Here is a 6,055-nt window from a genome sequence, read left to right on the forward strand (position 1 = left end):
CCCAAGCACACACTTGAAAGGCAACAGAATCCTGGCACTGAGGAAGATGCCAGCTTGTTTTCCAAAACTGGAGGTTACCAGAGCAAAGGCTTACCAGAGCAAAGTGGGTTGATCCATGCACAGAGGAGTTGACGCTCTCCAGGAGCTGCACGGGTGTTGTCTGTGAGCTCAGACACAGAGACAAGCTGCTCCAGGGAGAGGCTTTGCAGAAGAGGCTGTCAGGAATTAGTCCTGCTAAGATTCCAGGGTGGGAGACTGCCAGACCCCTGGTAAGCTGGAGATGTGCATAGTGTGTTTTACAATAAATATGTTTTCTGCTAAAGGCATTTATTCTAAATAAGCACAACTTTGCTTGAAGAAGCCTGTTTTGGTCACTGCTTACCACTGTCATTGCATGGCTCAAGCTTTCTCCCTGCTGCCTTGGAGTGGCTTTTCATCTCAGGTGTCTGAGTCCTAAGTTCTGTATCTTAGCACCTGGTGCCTCTACCCAAGGGGGCCCCTCCCAATGCCTGGGACACAAGGGATGCTGGCCCTTGGGGAATTGTTTACTAACAAATAATACACAAGGAGTGTACTCCAATAGACAAGGAATAAAACAATTATCACAGTCCCCAGAGTAGCTATACAACTAGAGGGGAAACAGAGAACAAAGGATTAGGGATAAGGAAAGAATAGGAGTAACTAGAATAATAAAATAGCAACAGTACTTTAAACCTTCCACATCTCAACATTTACAACAGGCCCAAACCACCCAGCTCCCTCCCAGCACCTGCCTAGGCAGACAGTGGATTGAGTGGGTGATGAAATGCTGTAATTATTAGGCAGCTTAAACCTCACCAGCAAAATAAATAGACATAGGATTTCTTACAAGCTCTTCACACCTCCCCCTGAGGCTTCCTGCTCTGGAGCCCAATGGAAAAGGATGCTGACACGGGGCCCTGGTCTGGAATCGCTCCTCAGGCTCCTGGGTTGCGGGTCTCTGTTGAGTTCAAAGCTTCCTTTCAGAGAGGAATGGGAAGTTTAATGGGGACCTCCCAGGCTGCAATGCTTCTCTCTCCACCCCACGGCAACAACACCCAAACCTGGGAGTGAAGCTTATATTTGGCTCTGGGAGTAGCGGCACACTGGACTCTCGGCATTCCGGGAAACGGAGTCCTGCGCCTCTGTAGCCATTGCTGCTGTAGTCCAGGGGCCAATTCCTTAGAAGCTTGGCATAATACGTCAGGAACAACCATCTCCAGAGCGGGTTACCCATTCAACCCAGTGTCTGGTCTCAGAGTGGGAGAAATGCATGAGTCCACCCCAAGAGACATGTGACAGCCCGAGGTCTGAGACTTTGAAGGGATGCACACGGAGTCACCAGGAGATGCCCGAGATTCCAAGGGCAGAAGGGAGGATTGTGCTCCTCCAATCTGACCTCCTGTGTAGCACAGCCAGAGAACTGCCCCACAAGAACTCCGAGAGCATTTATCCCAGTAAACGTACCAGACCCTTCTGAAAAATTCACTTTGGTGCTTATAGCCAGCTCCTTGTGTCCCACTCAGCTCACTGTCTACCTTCCCTTTCAGGTCAGTCTTGGGATCCCAGGGGTGACCTATGAACTGGGCTATTCTTACTGGATGGCTGCAGCGGGCACCATCTGCACCTGTGTGACGGGGATCCTGCTCATTGTTGCCAGCTGTGCCAGCACCCGGACACCAAGAAGGTGGAGGAGACATCCACGGGTCTGCCTGCCACCTGCCTCCCAGAGGAAAGGCACCTACCTGTGAGGCTGGAGCTGAGCACTCCACTCCCTGCTAACCACTGGCCTTTGCTTTAGTGCAGGATGCTCTGGAAAACTTAGATGAAATTTTCTTTTTGTCAATGTTTACTGCCCCCCCACCCCCATTTTTGACCAGCTCTGCTATACCCCAGTGCTGTGAGAAGCCCCTCACTCCCTTGGGTGAGCAGTCACATGTACACTGACATCAATGGGGCTACTTGTGCAAGTCCCAGAGTAGTGAAGGGTTTGCACTCTGGTCCAGGGTCAGGGTCAGGATGGCCGGGGACAGAAGGCAGTGCCAGCCACACTGGGCTCATTGCTCATTGCTCTTTATGTGCGCGCACGCGCTTGTGTGTGTGTGCAAATGGGAGTACTAGAATCTAGATATCAGTGTCTCAGCAATGAACTGATTAGCCCTTAGATAAGAGCAGTTAGAGCAGTATGAATAAGCAGCAGTAATTCATTCCTGTTTGCTCTAGCAAGAATTAGACATTCCTTTGTTTTCCGCTCATTTCAGCTCTTTTTTCATATTAATCTATTAAAATTACACATTACTACAGTGGAGGAAACTTCCTATTTACTAGAAGAAAGCATCAAATGGTGCTATTTAAACAAGGCGGTGGAAAGTCCTACAAATGGAGCACTTAGGAATGACAGCAAATAACTTCTTTTTACACAAAACGTGGAGAACAAAATCACTGTGCCAGTGATCTCAGGGCAAAGAAAGAGTGGAGCTGGGAAACATCGCAGTATAAATGATACGGGACCGTAGCACTCTGTTGTGCATAGTCTGTATTATTCAGCTCGCTGAATTGCAAAAGCTCTGTAAGAATATTCCACCTGGTTGTGGGCAATAGAACAGCTAGTATGGAAATGCTCCTCCATTGTGAATTGCCAGGTACTCATTTAATAGAAACAGCCAGCTGGGCTCCTTGTGTTTCTGCTAGAAGCAGAATTTAATAGGGATCCAGGCTTGTTTTAGGAATAGGAAGAGATTAATATTGTTGGCCTGACTCTGCTCCCCCTTACAGCACTGAGATTTTGGGCTGGGGTTTTCCAAGTAGCCCCTCAAGGGAGTTAAGAACGGGAATCCCATTGGGAACCTAACTCCCTTAGGCTCTTTTGAACATCCCGGCCTTCACCCAGGAGGATTTGGGAGTTGTGGTGGATATCAGCTGAACTTGAGCTCCTAGTGTGACAGTGTGGCCAAAAGGACTAATGAGATTGCGGGCTGCATAAATAAAGGAGTCTCGAATAGGAGTAGAGAGGTTATTTTATCTCTGTATTTGGCACTTGTGTGACTGGAAAGAGATGATCAGACAGGCTGCCAGTCCCTCCTGCCAACTTGTGCCACTGCTGCTGGAATTCTGTGTCCAGTTATAGGGCCCACAACTCAAGAAGGATGTTGATAAATTGGAGATGGGTCAGAGAAGAGCCAAGAGAATGATTAAAGGACTGGAAAATTTGCCTTATAGCGAGAGACTCCAGAAGCCCAAGCTATTTGGTTTAACAAAGAGAAGGTTAAAGGGTGACTTGATCACAATCTATAAGTAGCAACATGGGGAACAAATATTTAATAATGGATATGATGCTGGCAGACAAGGTGCAAGCTCATGCCAAGGCCCTGGGCCTTGCTGAACACATACAATTGCATAGCTGGAAACCAGTCTTGCTTACTTGTGTTTTAGCATTATCAAAATCACTATTCAATGTTAAGTTGATGAAAATGTGTTTAGTGTTTAAACTTTATAAAATGCTTGTAGGGTGCTGTGAGTGGTGATCTCACTTATAACCTCTATAGCCGTGGTATAAAGTTATAGTGAGTGTTTGCACAGTAGACCTCTGCAATTGTGTAACTCAACACCCAGGCAAAGAAGCATTGATTAATGTAAAGTGCTCAGCCTGCAGACAAGAATGGCCCATGGAAGGCAAAAGATGTATTGTGTAGCATCAAAGCCCATTCTGTTGATTTCATTCCCAACTCCCTCCAGGCAGGTGAGACCTGTGGATGAACTCATCCCATCGGTTTTGGACTCTGGAGAGGAGGGGGTAAAAATCCCTTACAAGGAGAAACTAATGAATGACTGATCTCTTGGGACTGGAAGCAACCTGATTATTTTGATCTTTGGTTAAAGTGAGCATTTATCACTAAGGCCAGTCTGGGTGGCAAGATAGACTCGAGTGTCCAGGGGGGCTGTCTGTGACTCCATTGTAGGACTATAGTAGTACTTTGGGAGTTCACATTTGTTACCGTGTTGGTGAAATCTAATTATAAAACTTGCCACCAGTCTTGGGTCTCTCATTGATGCTGACCTTGATGGGACACTTCTGAGAGTGCCAATTCAGGACAAATTGCTTAGAGCAGGGCAATTACAGCCCAAGGCTGGGGTTCCTTTGCACACCAAGGAAAACCAAACAAATGGTTTTATCCCACTGGCTAACCATAAGTCATACAAGCAATTCCCTTAGATACTCCAGTTTCCCAGTATCACCATCAGTGCCATTTGTTATGAGGACGAATGGTTATGAAAACTAATGCCCCAGTAAAAGAAAAAAGGTTCTCCTGATCCCAAAGGACCAAGCCCCAGATTCAAGTCAATGTACAAATCAGATCTTACCCACAAATTACGCTGTCGTCAGTCCTTTAGAATTTAAAATCTAAAGGTTTATTCATAAAAAGAAAGCTATAGATGAGAGCAGGGTCTTGGTTAAATGGAATGAATTACATACAGTAATGGCGAAGTTCTTGGTTCAGACTTGTAGCAGTGATGGAATAAACTGCAGGTTCAAATCAAGTCTCTGGAGCACATCCACAGCTGGGATGGGTCATTGTTCAGAGCTTCAGTGTGTAGCAAAGTCCTTCCAGAGGCAAGAAGCAGGATTGAAGTCAAGATGGAAATGAGGCATCTGCCTTTTATAGTCTCTTCCAGGTGTAAGAACTTACAGTGGAAAATTACAGCAAAATGGAGTTTGGAGTCATATAGGCAAGTCACATGTCCATGCATGATTCAGTTCTTTACAGGCGCAGCCATTGCCCACATGCTATCTTGAACGTCCCCAGGAAGACTTCTTATGTGGATTGGAGTCTCTCAAGGTGTGTCAGTTAAGTGTTTCTTGATTGGGCACTTAACTTGCAAATTCCTTTCTCAAGAAGCTGACCAAATGCTTTACTAAGGCTACTTAGAAGTTTTGTTCAATGTTTGCTGCAAATATATAACAGTAGTTGCAACAGTGATCTATACGGTCACAGGTTATGTCAGTAACGTCACAGGTGTCTTCCCTTCTTTTTGACAGTCTGCCCTGAGCTTGGCACTCTCAGTTGGGAATCACTCCAGACAGCGGGACAATGGGCTCTTCATTCTAGCAGAGAAACTTATAACATGATCCACTGGCTTGACGCTGACGCTAGACAAATTCAGACTGGAAATAAGATGTAAATTTTTAACAGAGTAATTAAACATTGGAACAATTTACAAAAGGTTGGGGTGGATTCTCCATCACTGACAATTTTTAAATCAAGACACAGTGTTTTTTTAAAAGCTCTGCTCTAGGAATTATTTCCGGGAAGGTCTCTTATACCGAAGGTCAGACAAGATGGTCAAAGTGGTCCCTTTTGGCCTTGGAATCTATGAATCGACATCAGTGGTTGCTGCATTCAGAGAAGTATTTTGCAGCATGCTGTGTGTACAAGCATATCTCAACTCCACCCAGAATGTTTCCTTGTCAATAAACTTAACTGATTGGTCCAGTTTTGTGAAAAAAGTAGGAGTGTAAAACAGAATGCTTGTGAGTTGGTGGCTCCCAGGAGTTGCACAGGATACGTAACCATAAGCAGATCATTTTCCCCATGTCCAGTGCGCCAAACAACAAGGATTTTAAACCACACGTGGTTGTGCTGAGTGGCAACAGCGCCTGGAGGGGTTTGCTGCTGGTTACTACCAAAGATGTCAGGATTCCCTCCCCACTCTGAACTCTAGGGCACAGACGTGGGGACCCGCATGAAAGATGCCCTAAGCTTATTTCTACCAGCTTAGGTTAAAAACTTCCCCAAGGCACAAATCCTTCCTTGTCCTTGCTGCCACCATCAATTGAGTTAGACAAAGATTCAGGAAAAGAACCACTTGGAGTTCCTGTTTCCCTAAAATATCCCCCCAAGCCCTTTCCTGGGGAGGTTTGAGAATAATCTACCAACCAAATAGGTACACCAGAGTCTTAAAAAACAGAACTTTATTATATAGAAAAAAAAGTAAAAGAAGTACCTCTGTAAAATCAGAATGGAAGGTAACGTTACAG

Source organism: Natator depressus, chromosome 18, assembly GCF_965152275.1.
Source record: "Natator depressus isolate rNatDep1 chromosome 18, rNatDep2.hap1, whole genome shotgun sequence".
Taxonomy (NCBI): Eukaryota; Metazoa; Chordata; order Testudines; family Cheloniidae; genus Natator; species Natator depressus.